Source organism: Limulus polyphemus, unplaced genomic scaffold (assembly GCF_000517525.1).
Source record: "Limulus polyphemus unplaced genomic scaffold, Limulus_polyphemus-2.1.2 Scaffold4816, whole genome shotgun sequence".
Lineage (NCBI taxonomy): Eukaryota > Metazoa > Arthropoda > Merostomata > Xiphosura > Limulidae > Limulus > Limulus polyphemus.
The window spans coordinates 64,136-79,100 of NW_013670426.1; the positions used below are offsets into that span (position 1 = coordinate 64,136).

At 30.6% G+C, this 14,965-nt stretch overlaps 2 long non-coding RNA genes across 2 annotated transcripts; one reads left to right on the top strand and one right to left on the bottom strand.

Annotated features, from left to right (window-relative positions):
* Window positions 1-738: 738 nt before the first annotated feature.
* LOC111088941 lies at window positions 739-2,611 on the top strand. Its single transcript, XR_002613313.1, has 3 exons — window positions 739-922; window positions 1,941-2,016; window positions 2,469-2,611. It is a non-coding gene; the product is annotated as an uncharacterized LOC111088941 (long non-coding RNA).
* An 11,570-nt stretch (window positions 2,612-14,181) lies between these two features.
* Window positions 14,182-14,752, bottom strand: LOC106471729. The gene is made up of 2 exons (XR_001291560.1): window positions 14,673-14,752; window positions 14,182-14,326 (listed from the first exon to the last, which is right to left on the bottom strand). It is a non-coding gene; the product is annotated as an uncharacterized LOC106471729 (long non-coding RNA).
* Between the last annotated feature and the right edge of the window lie 213 nt (window positions 14,753-14,965).

Sequence of the window (14,965 nt, forward strand, 5' to 3'; positions counted from 1 at the left end):
AAATAGTTTAAACTTTTGTTATTATATCTTGTATAAGTTTCTGCCGGGTGTTAGTTTTTACTTTATGAATAAATATATATATATATATATATATATATATAACAAAATACAGAAACTCATAGAATGTATTGGTTGAGAGAATACAGGATCTTACGTTTCTAATTTCGTTTTTATAAAAATACATATTGAAAAATTCAACTAATATTCAATTATCTAAACACAATATTCTCAACTAACTATCAAGTACATTGGCTGTAATAAATGTATATGAATTTATCTGAATGTCAAGTTAAACTTTCTTGGTTTGATTGTCTGTAGATAAGCACAAAGCTACACAATGGGCTATCTATGCTCTGCCCATCACGGGTATCGAAACCAGATTTCTAGCGTTATAATGTGATAGTCATAACTCTGGAAAGAGCAATTGTACATGTTCCAATTTTTATTTCTATGTGTGTCAAATTATTAATATTAAGACTTCCAAAACAGTTAATGACGAATTAACTATGAGGTTGTTTTCAAAATGTCGCATAAAAACATGTTTAATCATAAGCCGTTCATCTATTCTTTGATCTTTTACCCAATTTTGTTTTCGAAACACTTATGGGTAGTTTTCTTTTTGCGACAACAGGTTTCATTTAAACTATAAGATTTCAATCATTTTAAGTTTGAAGTTTACAATGTTTTAACTATATACTTGTATAATCTGACCACACCTAATATGGTATGGTTTTATAGGTTATCATCATGAACAAGTCAGTGATTTTTCTTTTATGCCTGGTGCTACTTGGAATAACACTGAACGCCGACGCAGGTTCATACAAGCGCTGCAGTCTCATTAGGTGTGATCGCTGGTATTGCTATTACAGGTGTCGATGGTTATGTCGTGGTATTTGTGGATATGAAGGAGGAAAGAAAGACGGTAAATTTGTTATACAAAAGTATATTAATATTACAACATAAAAACACAATTTAAAAATACAGGAAGATTGTCAAAGTTTCAACGACATTAAGAGCAATGAAAAAAGAACTTGCCTACAACTTGAAGTTACACAGATGTTATTTAACTTATTTACAGAAGAAAATATGGACATGTAAAACTAATTTTTATTAATTCTTATTAAGATATTACGTTGCTTTTAAGCAAATCTACTGTTTATAAACATGCAAATTAATGAACAGTTCTTATGGCAAATAGTTTTGTTAGATGACATCTTAGTCACAAGAAATATGTAAATTATGTTATTTCATATCTACCCACGACTGGTGGCGAGGGTATTTCTTTCACACCTGTGTTTGTGTTTCATACAATTTAGAGAAATATTGAAAATCTACAAGGAACATTTGTTTACCTTCTGGAGAAGGTAAATTTTTGGTCAATGTTATACTCTGATCATGTACATAATTTCAAAAGACATTGTTTGATTTTAGTGAAATTTTGTAGAAAAGTTGAGTATCACCAGGTTCTACTTTAATAAGTGTTTTTGTACTTCTCTAATTCCTCGGATGTAAAGAAAAAAGAAATCAATGACAAATCGCTTTTCATTGCATTTTATACTGACGCTGTATATTATGAATTTCCAGTCGTATTATCAACCTGATACAATAGGCAGATTAAAATATTCTATTTTATCCTAGTATCTTGCGTCGAAAGTTGAATGTAAGGAACATATTTAAGGATTTATTGTAGCTAAAAGTTTCATGTTTAAGTACTATAATACTGATATTAAATATCAGTTTGTCTTTCAAATAATCTCGTCATTTAACTGGTTCCCCAAATATATTGACCGTGTTGTACTACTTTATCAGAATTTTTTCCGAAATTCCAGTTCTGTACCGACAACTTGATTACTTACCAACTACAGATTACCTTTTGACAATGAAAGACATTCGAGAAAACTTTCGTAAAGAATCATGTAGAAATATTGTGTATTCTATAGATGAAGAAGTGAAGTTCCCAAAGGGAGAAAAGCCGGATGAATTTGATCTGGATGAGTAGAAGGCTATATACAGAAGGTGGTATATTTTCAGTTAGGTCATAATCATAATTATCTTCCGTGATTAAATGAGTAAAAGTTATAAAAGTTGACAATAATAGGAAACGAAGTGAAATAAAATCAGTATTTCCGCATAAACTGGAAGTAGTGTGATAAGATGAAATAATTTTGAACTGTTTCTGTGCTGAGTAAATAAGTTTGATCTTTAAAGATCCATTCAAAAATGTCTCCTAAAAAATTCATGAAATTTTAAAAATATTTAAAGCATCACTTGCTATTAATCTAAGTTTGCTAATAACTAAATATTAAAATTGAAGTACATTTGTTAAAGTTTTTTTTTAAGGGAACAGGAATTATGTGGCCGAACAACTGACCACATGCATCTTATTTTTTTACATTAACAGTGATTTATAATAGTTGTCTGTATATTAACGTTATACTCATAATATTTCTTGTTTGTTTTCTTTTCAGGTTGTCTTTATTCCTTATTGGAGAGACAAGCCATTTATTTCTTTTGGTTTTGGTTAATGAGGAATTTTTATTAAGTGAGTCTGTCTCGATGATACCAGTTGTACTGGCTAATATATTCAATAAAAATATGTTATTTCTCTGAATGACTGTTATAGATTGTTCTCATGAATGTTAACCTTGCCTCATATACTCTTACATTCACTAACAAAAATCTCTTCTACAATAAAATAGTAAAAAAATGAAAAAAAAAACATTTTGTGTGTTTTTAATGTTTTTTTGTTTTTTTAAGTAAATCGAGAAAGACATCAAATTAATTAATTTCTCTTTAACTCCAGAAATAAAGACATTAAAATAAGATTAGAAAAAAGCAAATACAACGGTACATTTTCTAACCTAAACGAAGCATTGCAAGAAAGACAAAAGTGGTAAGTATAAGCAACAGAAAAAAATAAAAACGTAGTTAGTGTTTTGGTGTACCCCGCTTATATTGAAGCCGGTGTTGTTCAAACATTTCATCAAGAATTTAAAAACTTAAAAACTTCCTTCTAAACAGGACTTTAAATAGATGAATTTCAATATTAAAAATGGTTTGACCATTTGTAGCTTAGAGGTAATTAGTTTTTCTACTAACGTTCACCTGGTATTTATTTTATTATTTGTTTTAAGGTAAAAAATGACGTTCATTCTCATTAAATCAAACTTAAACAAAAGAAACCTAATCAAACCTATTTTACATGAATTATTTTTCACATTAGAATTTATATTTAAACTACAAGTTTGAATTATTTGAGATCAAATATGTCATTTCTAAACTTTAACGCTTAGGTGTGATTTATCATTTTGTTAGAGCTTTCCTATTTTCAAAACCAAATGCAAGGTATAACAAAAGAAAATGAAAAATGTAGCAAAAATGAAATCATTAAATTAAAATACATTTAAATCAAGCGAAGAATGTGTATTATTTATAAACGGAAAAAAGATTTTTTATGTATAATTTTTTTTTATTAGAAGTTCAGTACCATGTTTGGTTGTTGAGCGAATTTTAAAGATGGAGAGAGAAATTAGATGTTCTATTTCTTTATTGTGATGATAGAGTTAGGCGGATATGTAACCTTTCTTACAATTTTTATAGTTTTGCTCATGTGTTCGTACGGTTACGTTTGGTTTCACCAATATAGGAAGCCTTACAGTCTCCGCACGTGTATAAGTGAACAATGGGCAGTCGGCACATGATATTTGTTGCGGAAAAAAATGTTTTAGTCTAAAATTGCGTTTCAAAACAACTTTCAGATCAATTTAGAGATTGTAAGTGTTACATAATTTTTTCAACTGTTTCGTTATGAGGGAACTCTGTCTTCCAAGATACGGTAAGTAGGTCTATACGGGAAGTTTGGGTACAGTGAATGTCTTAGGTGGTTTGACAAACATATTAGTTAAGAATGAGTAAGTTATTAAGTATAAAGTATGTCAAATCAAAAACAGTGCAAACCATAAATACCAATCCCATTAATCATGTAACCCAGTATTACTAGTTAATTTACATACTGAACATTTAGATCACGCCATCTGATCTAACTTTCTAACTTGCCAACCCTTCATCCTTATTGAAGAAATGATAATTATTTTAGTGTATTCTAATATTTCTAGTCGCCATATCATTTGGTTGAACCAGTTTTTTTCATCACATTAATTACTTCATTAGTTTTATTTAATTTTGACCAAGTTTATTTAAAAGCTTATTAAATCGTAATAATATTTATATTTATTTTATAAATTTCTGGGACATTTATATCTGGGACATTTGTAAAAATAACACTTCATTTTATCTACTTAGAAATATTGATTTTAGCTAGCTTTATGATCATCATTTGTAATTTTATTACGTTTTCATACGGCTCTATCAACAGTATTAGGTGCAAAACCCCTACCTAATGTTACTAGTAACAATTAATTTTTTAACTTGATAATAACATAGCTTTAATGCCCTGTAAACATAACAATAAAAATCTGACATTTCTTGTGATATTTTTTTACATAATTCAAGTAATTAGCAAATTCTATTAAATTTTCTTTACCATGACATCACACCCCAATTAGGCCTTCAATCTGAGCCCGGCATGGCCAAGTGGTTAGGGCGCTCGACTCGCAATCTGCGGGTCGCGTGTTCGAATCCCCGTGACATCAAACATGCTCGCCATTTCAGCCGTGGAGGCGTTATAATGTGACGGTCAATCCACTATTCGTTGGTAAAAGAGTATCATAATAGTTGGCGGTGGGTGGTGATGACTAGCTGCCTTCACTCTTGTCTTACGTTGTTAAATTAGGGACGGCTAGCGCAGATGGCCCTCGTGTAGCTTTGCGCGAAATTCAAAACAAACAAACAAACGAGCTTGCAATCTGCTTATACATATTATCATTAAATTCATAAAATGAATTTTCTACATAAGTTTTGTTACAGATTAAATGACTGAGACATTATTCATTTATAATGTGTCTTTAAAACAATTAATATATTTAACAACTGATACTTCAGTAAATAATGATACGATATCCAAATACACAAGCATATCATCATTATTAGATGTTTTTCTTCACTATGAAAAGAAAACATTTGCTCTATAAATTTAGCAACATTGTAAGAGGATGAACTCATATTTGAAACTATGGATCTATAATAATCCCCTGTTTATGAACCTTTGGCAAGGCATACAATCTTGGAGTGAGAAAACTACTTGTAACCAATGGTTTTTTTTTCTTTTGCGAGGTTAGAATTATACACTCTTTAACTTTTTCTTTTATCAATTCGTAAGACCAACTTTTTAGGAAGGTTGTTCTTAATCTTTCCATATATACTTTACCTTCATCTAGCATCTCTTCAACTTTCTTAGTGCAATCCTCTTTATTTTGTATATATAATTGACCACCATTCTCGGATTTACAGATTACAATATCCAACTCACTCAATGACTTTAAAACCTGTATGTCTTAGTTTTTCTTTTTTTCCCTAACTTGATTTTAGAATTACCTATCAACTCATTACATTCATCTCTAACACTATCTACTTAATATTACTTAAACATGTTTCAACTTCTGTAATAAACTATTTTCGAAAAGTTTTAGCTTAGAAACAATTCCCACGCTTTTGTTAAGCACGTCAAGCTCAATATCGTTTAACACAATATTCGATTTCTTAACTATTCTATTGCTTTTTATTAAATTTGTATAAGGTACAGGTTTAGGTAACGTTTTCCTTCGCTCTAATTTTCTTAAGACCACCGGAAGGACCAATGTTGAATGAAGCCTCTGCATAAAAGTATTTTGATTCAGAAGCTGAGGTCTAAAAATCAATATGGTTAGTATATTAGAATCACACTAGGTTTAGAAATTCTTTGATGTTGTGTCTTCTCTATTTTAACACGTGGAATGACTAAGTGTTCTTGGTTATAAGTGCACTTTGTGTTTTCTATATAACGGTCTGTTCTCTCAGGCTTCAATAAAGATCGATACTAATAGATTTTTTGGCCAAGATCTTTCTCCAGTCTTCAGTGCTATCATTCATTGGGAATTTGACAGTATTCTTGTATATATATATGTGAGAACAACATTATTTTAAATAGTCAATTTAATACCTTTGTATTTTCCTCCTCTTTCATACCCAACCTAATTATAGTATTCTCATTTACTCCAGTACAAATACCGTAACAACAACTAATGGGTTTGCACAATACGAGCAGTGGTCTTAGGTCCATATTGTTTATGGTCAGTCGTCTTAAATTACTAATTTATACATTTCAATATATCTAAAATTAGATTCCTACTCTCTACTAAACTCCTCTACTTAAAACTGTTCTACATGCTGTATGATCATACTTTCTATTCTACCTTCTCTCATTCACCTAAACAACTCTGATACTTCGTCAACATAGAGCTTCTCAACCTCGTTATTTTATCCTTAGTATTTATCCATAAAAAGGCGACTGACTTCTTCATTATGTGGTCATATGAAAACATTGTTTGTGGTATTCACACAATCGATTAAGTTCATTTCCAAATAGTTATCGACGAAAGCTATTTCAAAAATATTAAGGTATTATCCAAGAGAGAAAATAGATTTACCCTTTGCAACAAGCTACGGGGAATGTTATGTCCCATATATCAGTTCTTTTCTTTGTCCTGATATTTCAGTCAGACAATGAGAGTCAACCTTATTTTTCCAGTATTTTCAATTTCAGGTTTGTTTATGTGACACACAATGATTGGGCCTTTAACTCGTATTGTTCGTCGTAAGAGACAGAGAACGACTTCAAAACAAAAAGTTCAATACATAAATACTGGATAAAACAATGAAATATTTATCTAGCTAAAATAAGTTAATTTATACTTTCTTCCATTTCAATGAACTATTTTTAGATAGTAGTGACATTGTAAATATCATCATAGATATATATATATGTTTCCCTTCCAAGAACATTAGTTAATTACGAGGTACCCAGCTGAAGAAACAATGAATTCTAAGCTTTACAAGTAATAACAGTATATTATCTAAATTAAGATCATTATCGAGTTGATTTTTAATTATGATTTGTGTATGTAGCTTAGTTTGGTTAGAAGTTAATGTTAATAATAGGACGCTTTTGAAGATGGAAGAGGATTTGTATTCAAAAAATGTTTTTTCCTTTTCTCCGTATTCAATAATCTGAAATATTTTTATATTAAAGGAACCCCAGGGTTATATTGTTGCTAAAACTCAAGTCAACAAGTTACCCAGGTCGTTCTATCCCTAAATTAAACTACTATATAAATTTTACCTTCACTTGTATATAAATATACATGTGGTAGCTGTAAAGCAGAACTGGACTTAAACTTTAAACTACACCTAACTCTCCTATATATTCTCACAACGAAAAGTCATCACACCCTGTTCCTAAGAAAAACTTTTTATTCTTACTGTCACAGTTTTAGTAGCATGATAATGTACAACTTGTTGTTAACAATCTGTTTGAATATATTATTTTTGTTATAACCTATAATTCTGAATTGCTTTTCTTGAAAATTGCATTCATTTCTTTATTAAATTTTGGTGGCCCGGCATGGCCAGGTGGATAGGGCGATCGAGTTGCAATCTGCAAGTCGGGGTTCGAATCCCCCTGACACCAAACATACTCGCCCTTTCAGCCATGGGGGCGTTATAATGTGACGGTCAATCCCACTATTCGTTGGTAAAAGAGTAGCCCAAGAGTTGGCGGTGGTTGGTGATGTCTAGCTGACTTTCCTCTGGTCTTACACTGCTAAATTAGGGACGGCTAGCTCAGATAGCCCTCGTGTAGCTTTGCGCGAAATTCATAACAAATAATTAAATTTTGCTGAAAGCTTATAAAGTTAAAACCCGAGTTTCGATACCCATGGTGTGTACGGCACAAATAACGCATTATGTACTTTTGTGCTTAACAAACAAAAACATGTGCTTATTGAGTAATTAGATGCTTAACCACAAACAAAAGATAAGTTGTTTTGATAATCTGGGCTCATTTACCAGTACCATTGTAACAAATAAATCTAAACGCCCAGCTCGTACAGTGTTTGTAGGAATGACTACGAGTGAAGATGGTGAGAGAAACACAGAGCAATTCGACATAGGTTAAGATGTGTATCGCTGAACTTTATGTATAAACTAGCACCGCTCTCTGTTTCCACGTTCAATATTTTGAAAGGTAAAAAATGCTTCATAAAGTTTTGAAAAAAACAACAATCTCAAGTTTAATTTTTGAAAATAAATGTTAAACCTGTTTTAAATCAATGCTTCCTTATGAACGATGTTTTTTTGTTTTTCCTTCACTGACAAGGATAAAAAGAAAGTAATGGAGAATACTTAGATCTTATACACGGTATGAGTACCCGTTCTTGTGAGCAGGATAAGCCTAGCTCTATTCCTCCCCTCACTCCTCAAATATTAAAATTTCTAACGTAAATATGTATGTAATTGTTACGTATTAGAATTTTAAATGGTCTGAAATTGAGTTAACTCATAATTTAGGTTTAGTAGTTAAATCGTACTTTGGATTTAGCATTTGAATAAATTCCGATACATAGTCAGTTTATGATATTTGCAAAACAATATTGATACGCAGTTTTGTTTTTAACACAGATACACTTTAATATACACACACAGCAGTACCTACATTAATTCGTAATTAACTTGCTCGTCGTGAACACTCGATAAGATATCAAAGAAGTTCCAGACTAAAAGGAAGACTTTATATTGCTTGTAAGTTTGTGAAACTTTTGTTTATAAATCATTGTTTGTAATAATGGTTATTGTAAATTGTATTGTTGTGTGTACATTAAAACGATTTTGTGTTAAAAAAGAAAATTGTGTGTATCAATCTTGTTGGCAAATACCATAAACTTAATTGATAAATCCAAAGTACAGTTTAACTCAGTTTTAGGCTATAAGAAATTGTAATACGTAAAAATATCATATTAACATAAACAAATCCCTGTACACAGCTATCTTCCTGGTCGGTCTCCGAGAGGTCCAACAAGGAAGTAGTAACACGCAAGATAACACAACTCAACAATTCATTAAACCATAATAGTACCAAAAATACAAGACACTATTAAAAAGACAAAAAAGAAGGTTCCAGGACATAACAATATACAATATATGCTTATCAAAAAAAGTCCCACCAAGATTGTATGACCATCTAGCTGCGATATTTAATCGATCCCTAAAATCAGGTCACCTACCAACTATTTGGAAGCTAGTGGACGTTTTAATGTTTCTGAAAGAAGGAAAGCCAACAAGTAAACCAGAAAGCTACAGACCAATAAGGCTAACCAGCTGAGAAACTTATGTCTATAAAGAACAATGAACAGCTATAATATCTATAAGTCTCATTTAAAAATATATTTTTGTTCTAAAACTTTCTTGTTACATTTTGAAAAGTAAAAGTATTGAAACGTTATTATTTGTTCAAATTTTGTTTGTTTCATGGAATAAAAGTATTGAATTCTTATCGTTTGCTTTTTTATTTTCATTGCATACTGCCTGACAAAGTATTCGTGAATACATTCCTATGTATTTGTATTCGAATACTTAGCATTTTTCTGTATTCGTTTTCACATTCCTATTCATAAGAATATGAAGTATTTGTATTCGATTACTGATCTCCAGTATTCGCCCCATCCCTGCTTACAAAAAATATCTTTCATCCGAAGAAAAACAAAATACTGTGTATTTCTCTCTAAGCATAAAGTTATCCCTTGTTTGAGGCCAGATGTCAAATTCTTTTAATGTGAATGCAAGACATTTTTTACCTTAAAACAAATAATAACAGAAACACTAGGTTAACGTTATTAGAAAAACTAAGTTGTTCAAATTTACAAATGGTCAAACACTTTGTAATATTGAGATTAAACTATTTGTTTAGAAGGAATTGTTTTTCAATATGTAGATTCTTGATGAAATTCTTTAACAACAATGACATCAATATATATGGGGTACATGAAAACAATTATTATGTTTTTCTTCTTTCTTCTGTTTCTTATATTTACCACTTTCGTCTTTCTTGCGACACTTCTCTAAGGTTACAAAATATATATTTATATCTCTTTTTTTTATCTAATTTTATTTTAATGCCTTTTATTTCTGGAGTTAAAGTCAAATAATTAGCTTGGTAATATTCTTGATCTACTAAAAACAATAAACACGAGAAACACACGAATCGTTTATTTATTTATTATTTTACTATAGGAAAAATCTTTATTAGTGAATGTAAGAGTATATCACGGAAGGTTACAGTTTAAGAGAACAATAAGCGCGTATAAAATTTTAGCAGTATAAAATCAGCATTTTTGAATAAGTATATACGTTTGAAACATCGCTTTAAATGAACATTCGTGCCTTTTAAAGTAATTATTTTACGAATGTGTGTAATAAAATTAAATATTATGTGTATTGGTTTTTTTTAACCCTTCACTTCATATATAATATAGAGGTTAGCTCCTTAAAACACCAATTATGTAGTGTACAAAGTATTGAGCATCTAGATATTACAAATATCTAATGTGCATCTACTATTGGCTGGCAATTGATGCTTCACTCTGTATTTAGCTTTTTAAAGGAACATCATATATTTGTAAGAAAGCTTCCTTCAAGGGTAATGATGACATTGTTTACACTAGAATTGTGATGTTTTTTAGCTTATGTGCAATACAGAAGAAACAAGTAGACTTTTCAGTACATTTCAGTAAATTTGGGCGTAATATAACAATCCATTTTTGCTGTAGGTTGGCAAAGAAAGAATAATTATAATATGAACAATTAAGCAGTTCTTGGTGAAATTTAGTTTCGTTCTAAGTACCTGATAGTTTATTTTTTCCGAATTTTTAAACGTGTATGGCCTTAAATATTGTAAAGGAAGATTCTGAGTGTTGTTTTAGGAACAAGTTTGTTTTCTAAGGTGGTTTTCGCCGTGCGTTCTATTAGTGTTTCGTCAAAACCTGATCGATCTATATTATGCTTAATAGTTCTAATATTTATAATGATATTTCATTTATTATTTTAGTACAGATAAATTTTATAATGTCATCCTGTATTAAAATATTGTCTATCGTACATCCTTGTTTTTATGTTACTGGAACTATTGTTGTGTTTATTTTTGTATGAAAACGTTTAATCTATTTGATTCACTATGTTAGTTCTAACGTTAGGAGATTTCATATATTTCAAGTTATTTTGATATTTGTTTAGTTTGTATGATGCGTTAAGTATCTAATTATGTCAATAACAGCTTCCGTTTACATCGCTTGAATCAAATAAATATATATCAAAATATGCGACTGGGCACATTTCACGTTATCCTAATGTCTTACAGTTTGACAAAAATATTTAGTGTTATTTTATTATATTTCACTCAGTTCTTTATGCAATTTTACAATTTATCTGCAACTAAGTACAACTTTGGAACAGTATTAATATCATTCTTTAAAAAAAATTGAAAAATTAAAAAAATGTCTAAAATTCAATAGAGTAGTGTTGTTAAACGAGCCAAGATTATCAAAATAAGTTATTTCTTATTTGCTTTTAAACACCAAGTTACATAATATGCAAAAAACGTACATCATGTATAATAGTTAAACGAAATGCCTAAAAGTAAAGTTAGTGTAGCCTATATAATTTGTAAAGTTTAGTATACTCTGATCCCTGATAGTGATGGCACAAGACGAGACACACATTCGGCATGTAATGCTGTTTGAATACAATAAGGGAAACAACGCCTCTATATCCCAAAGAATATCAAAGAAGTTTATGGAAATGTTTTGAACGTTCGCAAGTGTCAACAATGGTGCAGCATATTTTGTTCAGGTGACTTTAGCCTTAAAAACTGTGATGGCAGGGGGCCGATATGTTGGAATTGATATTGATGCTCTGAAGACGCTTATTGAGTCTAACCAAAGGCAACACACTCGTGAAATGGCTCTAAAATTCCATGTCTCTCATGAAAGAATACATAATCATCTAAGGAATTTGGGGAAACTCCATAAAGCAGATGTTTGGTTGCCTCACGAACTCTCCGATGATCATCATTTCCATCATGGCTACGTCTCTTGTGGCGCGTAATGCGCGTGAACCATTTTTGGACAGAATTGTTATCGGTGATGAAAAAATGGATTCTCTATGCGAATATTAAACGCCGAAAACAATGGCTCAGTCCTAGACAAAAAGTACTTCCGATCCCCAAACCTGATTCCATCCGCAGAAAGTGATGGTTTATGGGATGGTTAATGAAAGTGTTCCAAAACGCGACACTAATTTCTTGATGACCTTATATTTATCTCCAGTGTTGAATCAAGATGTTTCAACATATGCTTTCTTTATATTACACCGGCATTTTCTTCGATGATCTTTGAAAGTAATTCCCTTGTTTCAGCCATAATTGTGCTGAGTGTAAACTAAAAAGGGAAATATCGTGTCGCCGACAACATCTGATAAAGAAGAGAGACACGAAAATGTGTTCACAATAATAACACTTATCTTTTCAGTTTCATATACGAACGCACATGATAAAATCATCATTAGATCACTGAAGCAATATAAATTAAAAGATAAATTCAACTTGATCTATTGGTTAACAGCTATTATTAGAGATTTCATCAGCAAAAGTTATAATTTCTATAAGAAGTTAGGATTTACAACACACTTTTTATAGTTTATGTTTCATCCTTATTTCCCAGCTGACGCTCACACTATCTTTTATCATTACTCTTTCACTTACATATAAATGAAACTATAAATACATTATTACATGATCCTGTACGAATGTATATATTTTTTTCGATCAATACTGCCCCCCCCCCAGTGGCACAGCGGTATGTCTGCGGACTTACAACGCTAGAAACCGGGTTTCTATACCCGTGGCGGGCAGAGCACAGATAGCCCTTGTGTAGCTTTGTGCATAATTGAAAAACAGAAACCGATCAATACTTATAAGGCCATGCTTAAGAGTTGTATAATTTATAACGATATTCTTGCTGCAATCTTAATCACAAATAGGTTTTGTAAGATGGTCTGTATTAAAATATGGCTGGCCTTACAACTGTCGGCATGAGACTATGGAAATCTCCCACTAAAAGTATTGAATATACTTATAAAAGGAAGTGCTGACAGTCTTAGATAAGGTTTCCGTTTTGGTGTTTGGGTTTGAAATGTTCATTGAAAATTTTTAAATCTTTGTGTTTCAAATTGAAAAGGTCATTAGTTTTCGTTGGAAATCGGTGACCTTTAATTTGCGATACTGTGTTTATTTGTTCACTCTAAGATACTAAGTTCCTAAAAGCTGCAATGAAAAAATAGCATAGTCAATTCTGGTGGTTTAAAAAGCACGAGAGATGAACCAGCTGTCTTAGTTACTAAAATTCGTATCAGTTTAAAGAAAAGAAAAGTACATTTCCCCAAGGATATTTTAAGTAATTGTTTATAGTTTTTATAAAGAAGAAATTATGCATGGAATGATGAATGATGTAAACGCTGTTAATATTTTTCATAAAACAACGGCAAGTTCTAAAATTAGACTTTCCTTAGTTGTGATTTTGAATTTAATTTCCAACATGCGCAACAGAAGTGTATAATATCAAACAATCTTTCTTGTAGAAACATCAGTCTTGAAAGTATAAGCATTATATGTGATATATTTGAATCATGTACGAACTTCTAAACATATAAATGAGATATATCTGAAATGTTCTTAGACTTCTGCGTGCCAATATGAAACTTTTATAAGTCTTTTATATCCCAAGCTAGGAGGAAATCTTACCATTTGCTTGCTTCTTTGCATTGATATGAGGTATCTGAAAGGTTTCTTAATATTATCATTATCTTTAAAAGTTCAGTATCATCGTATACCAGGTAAGATACCTTGAAATGTTTGTCTACTTTTAAACGCAGATGTGTAGGATATTTGAAAAGGTTTAATTACCTTCACACACTAAGCCTTAATAAATATAAAGAATTTTCACACCTTCGTACTCCGGTTAGAAACACTTCAAACATTTCATACCATTATCCATTGATACAAAAAAATTTATCATTGTTTTCACATCTTATAAACTGAAATATTGACAATGTACCTTAATACCAGAACATAAGTTTTTATTGTAAATGTGAGGATATTTGACATATGGTTACAGCTGTAAAATAATTCAGTGACAGTCATTTAGAGAAATAAAATGTTTTTATTGAATATCTTAGCCAATATTACTAGTATTATCGAGAAAGATCCATTTAATAGAAATATATCAATAACCAAAAACGAAACGACATAAATGGTTTTCTCTATCCTTCAGAGAATAAAGGCAATCTAAAAAAAAGCAAAAAAAGAAAAACTATTAGTACAACTTCAATATACAGACAACCGTTAAAGCCAATGTTAAAGTGAGATAAAAACATTTAGGTGGCGAACTTTTCGGCCAATATAATTTTTATTTCCTTACAAAGAATTTAACAAATTTAATTGTTTTGTTAGATTTTATCACGCTATAGCTACGCTCTTTTGTTATTAGTGTATTGATAAATTAATTAGAAGAATCAATAAATGGATAAAAATTAAATAGCTGTTTCACTACATCTCTTCTTAATCAAAACTTTCGTAACTTCTACTCATTTAATCACGACAGTTAATCATCACGTAAATAAATATATACTACCTTTGGAATAGCAGCTTTCTACTCATCCAAATAAAAGTCATCTGGCTTTTCACCCTTTTTGTATTTCACTGTTTTGTCTGTAGAATACATAAAATTTATTTATCATCCTTAACGAACGTTTTCTCACAAATCTTCCATTTTCAACAAGTAATATACATTGGATAGAAATCGGCACAAAACATGGTTTTAGAAAGAATTTCTGATCCAGCAATACAAAATGTTCAGGAAATATTGGAACTATCTAAATATCAGATTAATTTGTAAGATAAACTAGAGCGCACTATCAGTATTAT